The 9,924-nt window shown below is 33.8% G+C and overlaps 2 long non-coding RNA genes across 4 annotated transcripts; both read right to left on the reverse strand.

Moving 5' to 3' along the window:
- Positions 1-7,667: 7,667 nt before the first annotated feature.
- LOC147524579 (uncharacterized) lies at positions 7,668-8,500 on the reverse strand. Of its 2 annotated transcripts, none has more exons than XR_015197022.1 (3): positions 8,439-8,500; positions 8,116-8,146; positions 7,668-7,793 (listed from the first exon to the last, which is right to left on the reverse strand). It is a non-coding gene; the product is annotated as an uncharacterized LOC147524579 (long non-coding RNA). The 2 variants fall into 2 exon arrangements; XR_015197021.1 differs by having other exon boundaries at positions 8,091-8,146.
- An 80-nt stretch (positions 8,501-8,580) lies between these two features.
- Positions 8,581-9,679, reverse strand: LOC147524580 (uncharacterized). 2 transcript variants are annotated; one of them, XR_015197025.1, is made up of 4 exons: positions 9,605-9,679; positions 9,278-9,326; positions 9,035-9,100; positions 8,581-8,824 (listed from the first exon to the last, which is right to left on the reverse strand). It is a non-coding gene; the product is annotated as an uncharacterized LOC147524580 (long non-coding RNA). The 2 variants fall into 2 exon arrangements; XR_015197024.1 differs by lacking the exon at positions 8,581-8,824 and having other exon boundaries at positions 8,891-9,100.
- Positions 9,680-9,924: the final 245 nt, after the last annotated feature.

Here is a 9,924-nt window from a genome sequence, read left to right on the forward strand (position 1 = left end):
AGAGATTTAGAGGGTACCCTTCTGAAAAACGTAAAAGCGAATGACTTTGATTATTAGTTTTGAATTCGGGTGAGTATATCTCGAAGTTTAGATCAAATTTAACGATCGAAGAAATGCATATATTCTCCCATTGATTTTTTGTGGTCGAACATAATCTTGAGTTTTCTAACTCAAAATACTTGGACTTGTCTAGTTCACGTACTTTGATAGTCAAGTTGAGTAAGCACTTACGATTTAGGTGTTACAATTTGGAAGTAAGTTAGCAAACAAAAGTGGAATTTGCTTGTCCTTTCATATTCGTTTTAGTGATGTGGGAACAGGTCTCTGCCGAAATTAGTTAACTGTACAAGTACCACCATCCTATAGTTATTACTCACCAGTACGTACTACGTACTGTCGGCTGTCGCATGTGTTGCGTGTTTTTCCTACTGTTTCAAAGCATTTTATTGTGGGGAGATTGATAATTCATATGCAACCATAGTTCGAGATTTCAGAATATGCAAAGTCCAAAACATTTTAACCTAAACCTTTAAAATTCAATCCTGACTGGATACAGAACTAACGGTTAGTAAAACAATACTACTCCAGCCGTCATATCATTCATCTTCTCCAAATACATCTTCATTCAACTCCCCCATTCTCTACAACTCTTCCACCAATTATCATCTTCTCATTTACATTTTTAATCTCCTTATACATACTCCATTTCTAAGTTCTTTTTTAAAGTCACTTAAAATACAAATTGATGAAGAAGAAGCTAGGAAAAAGCCAATAATGGCTGCTACAAATTTCAATAACCTTTAATTCGGACTATTTACTGTTTTTCCATTCCAATTCCGATGCCGTTTCATCGATTTCTTGTTAATTCCATCGGTATTTCATATATTTACTCAAAATACCCCTGGCGGTACATACCGGGAGATTTTGTTTTGATTCCGTTAAGTATCCATTGGAATTCCATTATTCTGTTCGAAATCACGAACACTATATACCACACTAGCAAGTTATTTTATTTTTCTTCTTAGGTTTTTTATGATTTCATTGTGTGTGTGAATCTTGTGCACAGTTGAAACTATTAGAAATTTTGAAATTGATATAATAGGGTAGGGATGTCCATCTTGCTCGAAACCCAAAACCCGTCCAAAATCCGAATAAAAAACCTGCTCCGAACCTGACAAAACCTAAATCGGAACTCAGACCGAAATATATAGGGTAGGGTTTGGTCATACTCTCTAAACCCGAGTCTGACCTGATAATTTGGCTCTAAACCCGTTAAAAGGGTTAAAAAACCTGAAACCGAATCCAGATCGAAATCGAACCCCAAATCTGGTTTCAATTACATACTACTAATTTCATATAAAAGAATAAGTTAGATAAATATTTGGATTATGATCTCATTCGTGTTTACAATGATGAGTTATTTAATATATTGGATTATGGAAAAATTTATGTCGGGATTTTCAATTTTTTTTCAATAATTGCATGTCATCATGTGTCTATAGTTCATTCTGAGTCCATCTATTTTTAAATCATATGAAATAATTATGTCCGAGTATAGGTGATAACTAATTCCAAGTTAATTAGAAGTTTTATTTTGTTTGAAGGATTGGTGGATAGCCAAAGAATGAATAAAATGTAGATATATATTTCAAATAAAATTTCTTATTGTCTTTTTTCTTCATTTATACCAGGTTTTATTCTACCCGAAATCCAAACCCGAACTAGATGGATACCCAAAATATAGGGTTAGAATAGGGTTTGGTCACACTTCTCAACAAAATATCCGACTCCGAACCCGACCTGTTGAAAACCGGTTTGGGTTTGGATAACCCGATACCCGTTCAAAACCCAAAAACTCGGGTTCAAGTCGGGTCAGATACCCGTTTGGACATCCCTACAATAGGGTGATATTTGTTGACACTTGTCGATATATACATTCGATGTATGTATGTATGTATACTAGGTATTGCCCGTGTCGAAGACACGAATGATATTACCAACTTTCTCTACACTATATATACCTCATCCGTATATTAGAATCACCTCCCAGCTGAAATACTTTCTATAATTTTTAGATATTGTTTTATAATTTGTTTGGGGGCTAAAGTCTGAAAAAAGAAGAACCGGTGTAGACAAATTTGTTTCTATAATAAGAACTGTGAAATATAATATTAATACCACCAATTCCAATCATTTGTACACATTTACACACAATTAGAACGTGATATTATCAATTATATTAAACTAAAATTAGTAGAAAGAACATATGTTATTCTTGATCAATGTAACAAATCTATTCCAAAGATGTAAGAATAAGGCTACATCCAAGATTCCACTCCCTTAAAACAATTAGACGAGTACATAGTCATTATGAGTATATAACTTTTATACAAATTTAGCCTAAGGTTGTAACAATAAATTGTCATTCCGAAAAGCAGGCAACAAAAGATGTTTCATGGTATCTATATAAAAGTGTAATATTCCTACTTGCAATGTCTTTCTATCTCCCTCCCCCTCAATTGTAGCACCCATGAAGCTATATATAGGCAGTGATTAAGTTTGAACACACTTTTTCATACCACCTATTCTTCAACACTGGTAGAGTTTCAAATTGAGAACTTTGGTTTACATATTCTTCTGCTAAAGAAAAGATATTTCATTCCATTCAATCAATTTACACCACTGGAAAAGGAATGAAGAAAGACCTTTAACACTTGATGTTTGCCATACAATCAATACTTTTTCTTTTTTATTTTTTCTTTTACTTTTTGGCAAAACTCAAGCTGTGGTGAAATGAAAATCCCTGCTATAAGGGCATCTCCAATGGGGGTGTAAACCGTATAAAGTGGAAATTTTACACCCCAAATATAAAAAAACTCTCTCCAATGGGGGTGCTATACCGTAGGTAATAGTGTATTAGCTAATAAAGAGGGTGGGGAATTCCCCCTCTCGCTATTAGTTAATAAAAAGCCTGGGAGACACTCGAACTGAGCAACTGACGTCTGAGTGAAATGATTTTCGAACGTCACTTGGAGTAACGTCCCTTTTTAATTCTAAAGTAATTTTTTAACTCGGACGTCATTAAACTGGGACGTCACTTAAAGTGGCGTCCGAGTTTAAAATCTATTTTTGTTTTACACTTCTCCATTGGAAAGTATAGAGTGTGGATATTTATAAGCTATACAATAGTATACAATTAGAGGTGTAGAGCCTAGGTGGAGGTGTAATTTTACACCCCCCATTGGAGATGCCCTAAGAAAACACAATGAATAAGTTTGTTTTATCAAATATCATGTCTTGAGTATCATTTCTAAATTGAGTTGCAATTTTATCTGAGAAAAGGATATGCAAACACCATCAGTTTGTCCCAACTCCAGCAAGTAGATGCTAATTGCTAAGGTATCAACCACCTTGTTAGCTTCTCTGTGAAAACGCGTGGCTAGAAAACCGCCGTGTATTGTTCACATGTTCATTTGTTAAATTATACCTTTAAACGACCTATCAAAGAATTTACATCTAAAGTTGTGTAAATTTTTCGAATACTTGTCTATGCTTAGTACCACTAATAAGGAAAACAAAGTACTACCATTTGTACATTCCCATGATCCACCATTCGAAACCCTCTATGTCCCTCTGTGTTTTAGTAGCTTGACCACGCGATTTAACTCCCTTTTTGAACCTGCAAAAAGTAAACCCAAAAAATAAATAATTAAGTTAATATCAATCAGCAAGGACTTTGCTTCATTTTCTTACTCAGAGACATAAAAATGTTTGGGTTATTTTCTCATATGGACTGTAAGATAACAACAATATCTTAGATGCTTGAAAAAAAAAATAGACTCAATTGGTTGTTCGCCATTAGTTTAAAGGACTGAGGATACCTTACAAACGTTATCAATTATAGATTAAACAAACAATACCAATTGACCATTTAAATAAGGGATTGACCCTATGAGAAATTACATCTGACTATCGCAATAAAAAAATTCAATTAAAGTATAATCTGGCTTTTCAAATTATGAAAGGAAATATAAAATTAAGATTTGCTGAACCAAGTAAAATAAGTTGTTCAAACAAATTTTTGAATTGAGTATGTAATTAAAATGGGTAAGCAAATTTAAAAGAAACCGGGTTGATGGTAAACTATGTTAGTGTCTATTTGAAAGGAGATTTTCCATTTGATAAGTGCTTCTGCATAATGAAAGACAAAGTAACTGATTTAGAATCATTATTACAGAAAAAAATCATACCCTTGCTTGTGTTAAAATGAGCTAACCCTTTCCCCGAGAACAAAAACATAAAGATTCCAAAAAGTCATTTGTACCTAAACTACCAAATCCATTTAGAAGCAACCTTTTGAGTGATAAGACACCAATAACCACAAATTGATTAGTACAAAGTACAAACTACAAAATTATGAAAGATCTGCAAAGCAATCTTATAACCAAAACTGAAATTAAATCCTATATTATAAAACAAATCCGGCATTCCACGTAATGAGAAACATGAGCAAGCATAAGTTGCTGACAGACAACCTTTCAGGTTATTGTCGTTGCCACGACAACAGGTTCTAATAAAAATATCACCTTAAACGAACTTTAAAGTATAGATTGAGTAGTCCACAAAATTATTAGTGTAATGGTGCATGAAACCAAACAAGAGACATCTACCTTCACCTGCAAATTGGAGATAAGAAGTTGAGCATAAAGTGCCACAAATTTCCCAGCAAGTTAAATCAGAAAAATAAGTAGCATAAAAATTTGAGGGAATAAGGATACTCAATGCTGTTGTGGTGGTGGATGAAGTGAATTCCTCGTGTCAATTAGTGAGGGGTTCTGAGGGAGGAAAGGGGTGTAATCCGGGAAATCATCTGAATCCATCACCAGTTGACAATTTCTCAGTCATTACATGTGTATCCCAAGTTTACTGGAAATCATCCTCTGCTCCGAATCCCCTTCCAAAAATAAAGCCCTAGAAAATTGTCGAAAAGAAACATACGAAAAATTAGAGAGCATGATAGAAGAGAGAGAGATTACATGATAACAAATATGAAGAGAGTAAAGATTAGAGTTGGAGTTGAGGAGATGAGGAGCTGAGACTTTAGAGGGGCAAGCAAGAGTGCGACATTTATTTGAAAGTTATATTAAAAAGTGTTTAGAAGCCCATGCCCATGCAAGGTTAAGTTGCCTCACATCTCTGCCTTTGGTTACTGTATAAGTATGAGTATATGGAAACATATAATTAATGGAAACATTTCCTGATTAAATTCATATAAATTCGATGTAAAGCTCAAAAGAGCTAAATAGGAAAGATAAACAGTTTAGCAAAATATTTAGATGAGCAGTTGGGGTTTCCTTCTCTCTTATGATAAAGAAGAGTTATGGTATTAAAAACCTTTATGGTAGGGATCTGTATTTTGATTTCCATTATAACAAGTTCATTCCCTTTAAACACTCTTGGATGGCCTTCTCACACAAAACCATGAAGTTGATGCTTTGCCTGCCTACTTTCACCCCACCCGAAATGTTTAGAAACCAACTGAATTAGGTAACATACTTTGCCCACCAGGAAAGCTCGCTCACTCACAGAAATATTGGGCAAGTAACCAATATGCTTATTGGGAGTCCTCTTCACATCCCCAAAGTTCAAGGAGGAAATCATTAAATAAAGCCATCAATTACCACGTGCAAGAGCCAATGAGCATTTGGAAAGATGACCAGTTTACTAATTTACTTTCATAGAGGATGTGGCGAAAACAGTAAGCTACCTCCCTTTCTTTGTTAAACACATAGTTGCACCATTATAGTACAAAGCTTTATACTCAAGTTAATTAATAATGGCAAAACAAAGCAGAAAATACAGCTCCTAGTTTAAAATACCTACTCTCACGAAATACATACACCATAAACGTACATTACAAAGAAATTTATTAAACATGGGTTGCACTTATAAGAGTCACAAAGTAAAATTATAACATGAAGCCTTGGGAGTAATAAGTTGTTTATTAGCCCAAGAGTCAGAAAGTCAAAAATGGAACACCACCATTATTGTGGTTTTAATACGCTCGACTCGTCAATTAAAGGTGTTTCATACTCACTAAACACTTGTCTCCTCTCTAATAAAATCTCAACCTAATCCGGGTTTTCTTTATCAGTCCAAATTCTCAACAAATTCCAATTTACAACCCAATATCATTTGAAAGCTAGCATAGGAAATGTATATGAAGTTTACATTGGTTTTTTTCCCTAACTTTTTTTTTAACAATGACATCCTTAGTGGACATGTATATACCATTATTTCCACTTCAATTGATTTCTAAATTCTTGGGAAATGAATACAGGGACCTTGATTGCACTAAGCATATGCCTATCGGCTTTCTAAAACCAAGTACTCCTCGGTATTTAGCTAACAATACCTCCTTTTAATGAATACTACCCTACCACCCTACATAACACACATACAAAACCCCAAATAATCATTTTTTTCTTTTTCTTTTTTTTAAAAAAAAAAAACACTCACAGTCTACAAAGACAAAACCCCATGAAAAAGTAAACATGCCTTGTTTATCTCAGCAAGGCATGGAAACACCTATTCCTGCAATACTCTCTTTCCAATATTCGGTTCCTTTTGTTGTCCCTAGTCAACTCAAAAGTTCATATATAATCAAGTTTTGAATCTCAAACACAGTTTACAAAAACATAATTTTGAAAATGAAAAAGAAAATAGGGAAGCATGCCATTTCCATGGAAATCACCATAAGAGCAATTCCATGGAAATCACCATAAGAGCAATAATGCAGTTGCTTTGCTTAGTAAAATCACATAAGTGAAGATAACTACTAACACTATTACTACCATGCAAATCTCTTGAAAGAAAAAACATACTATAAACACACGAAATCCAATGTCTCTTCACCTCTGTTTCAATCACTATTTGGTTTCTACATTTCAACCAACACCCCCATGTGCCTTCGAAGTTCACTTATTGTCGTCTTTCACTTCAACTCTGCAGTCGGGACACATTTTTTAAAAACAACTTTCCTCTTACATTTTCCCTTGTTTTATGATAGTAAAGTCAACCAATTGATAAATTATTTAAAATGTCCAAATAAAGTTTTACCCTGTAAGACCCGTCTCTTCCTATTTCTTTCAAATTTTCTATTTTAACCCTTCCATTTGTAATGTAGTTCTTCTTGAAAAGGCTCACAGCAGAGCTGGATTTTCCATTCCTAGATGTTGGATCACACCTTCAATCTGAAAGGTAACAATGCAAAGTGTTGGTAATATGGTTCTCAATATTAATAGGATCGTAACCAATAACAAACTCTTGCCAAAACCAAAACCAAACTATTAGCCTAAAATGATTTATTTGTAACCAGACATTCATGGCGAGAATGGACCTTTGAATCAATACACCTACTAAGTTGTCTAAAAAAACTCAAAATTAGTAACGTCAATGTTTTCCAAATTTATGTAAAGCAAAATATACATTGTATGGATTATTTGTAACCACACATTCATGGCAGAGGTAATTCACATTGGATGAATATGAAGAGAGCTTAAGTAATTATCTAGTTTGGGTGAAATGACAACTTAGGTGTATGGTTACTATGAAGAGCTTTTCTTGAAAAAATAAAAGAAAGGAAGAATTATAAATAAAATAATGAATCTAACCTGTCAAAGCTCTAGGAAAACAGATAACAGGATTAGAGTTGTGCTTCTTGATTAGAGTTTATACCCTTTTCCAATTATGGTCAAGTCGAGTTTTGATCGGCTGCAAGTTCGTCATTGGACCTGAGTTAAGAAAAAAAAAGTTACTTCGTTGAGGCACTCTAACAAACAATAGTTCTTTCTGTATTACTGATTAGAATATAACAAACACTTCGGGAAGTATAATTCAAATTCCATATTCAGTCAACAAAACAACAAATTAGAAAAGAAAAACTAAACCAAAATATATATAAAAAAAAATTGCTTAGCCAAGAACATAGAAAATTTACAAATTGTAACATATGTGATTCAAGCTAGTGAATAATCAACACTCAGAAGGAACATTTAGTGAAGTCGAGAGTTAAACCGGCCAGGGCGTACTTAGACATGCACGAAACAATTGTACCTGAAAGGCCATCTTCATGTGATAAGTGTTCCTGCACAATGCAAACAAAGAACCTAGCTGATAAAACATAATCATATCAGGTACAAATGAAGAGGAGGAAGCCACTGAGAGAAGAAGGAATATGAGTGATCATCGTTCTAAAATAGAGTAATTTATTTTCGGGGATAGAATAGTCGGTATTCCGGGGGTTTTTGGAATGGTTTCTGATTTTTTTTTGCTGGATTCTGACGTTACTCAAAAAGAATCCTTTAATGTCGTTTTAGCTGGGAAATGCTAGTTTTAAACTTCCTAGATTCATTAAATAAGATTCTAATGTGTCATACCTTGGGAAAGACTGCATTTCAAGCTACATCGTTTATCTCACTTTCTCTTATCATGATTATCTCGACTCAAATCAATCATCATTCTGAGAGATTAGCCAAGAATATGATACAAAAAAAAATTAAAGATTACTGTTAGAAAGTAAAAATTACGCAGAAGTGTTCTTAAATGTTTGTTGAATTTTTTATTTGGAACTGTAATATTGATGATGCTAAAAATAAATAAGAGAAGAACAGTTATACATAGAATTATACAAATGGATGCACCTAATTCAATGGAGCCATGAACCATTATCACAGAAAAGGAGAAGTTCGAAAATGTTTGTGTACCTTCAATGTTGCACAAAAGGCATGCTTCACAGAGTCTTGCCCATGCCTTCATTTATTATCTAGCAAACCAAATGAGATGGTTTTGAAGAAGAGTGAGATAACAACACCATTCCATACAATGTGAACGCCTAGGACAGGAATAAACTTGAAGCGAAATTGTTTCACTTTTTGAATGAGGGAGATAGAAGGTTTAGAAGATGACGACTCTCATAATGTACCTTTCTGATTACAATTGTTAACATTCATCGAGAATTAATTAGGGGATTTACCTTGTGAATCCATTTAACCATGAACCATTAACGTCCGAAGCCCATCACTTTTTTTCTCGTTTGTTTCTGTGTGCGCAAACCAACCATTCAATCAACAACATTTAAGCTTGTGTGGAACAGTCAAGTGGCACTATTAGTTCAAAATTGAGTAACAAAAAAATGTAAATCAATAAAATTAGCAATAGAATTCATTTTGCAAAAGAAAAAAGGGGGAGAAAAAAAAAAGATTGCTAACAACCTAACCTTAAAAATGAAGAAAATGGAGTCGTGGAGACAAATGGTTGTTATTTCACTGTGTATTGAAAAGAAGAGTCTGTATTCAATTCAATAAATGAGAAAAGCATTCAATCATTCAGTTTGTGTGTTTTAGTATTTATTATTTAAACCATGTAGAAAGAACTTTTTGGATTCCACATAATGTCATCTTATGCTTGAAACTGACAATCCAAGGGCAATGAAAATGTCCATATTTGAATTTGTTCAAAGTTTAAAAAAAAAAAAAAAAAAAAAATGAATGAAAGGAGAAGTTTGTGGGGAAAAAAAAAATCGAACAATCGAAAGAGAACCTACCTGAAAAAATAGGAGTGGTGCATCATGGCAGTCGCAATCCATCTCAAGGATCATAAATTGTTGGGAGAGGATGAGAGACGATTGGAGTCGAGATGTTGAGTTTAGTTGTTGAGCAGCCGACTTTTGTTTTAAAGCGGTACTTGATGGTGGAGTTAATTCGGGGTCTATTGGAAGTTCAGAAGTTGACGTTTTGGTTTCTTCCTTTACGTTTTGTTTAGTCTAATATAAACAAAGCCCAATCCAAAATCCCACAACTGATTGGGAAGAGAAGCCATTATAAATTTTGTTAATTGTTATAAAAGGAACAAACTTAAAGTTAG

This window comes from Coptis chinensis, chromosome 1, assembly GCF_015680905.1.
Source record: "Coptis chinensis isolate HL-2020 chromosome 1, ASM1568090v1, whole genome shotgun sequence".
Taxonomy (NCBI): domain Eukaryota; kingdom Viridiplantae; phylum Streptophyta; class Magnoliopsida; order Ranunculales; family Ranunculaceae; genus Coptis; species Coptis chinensis.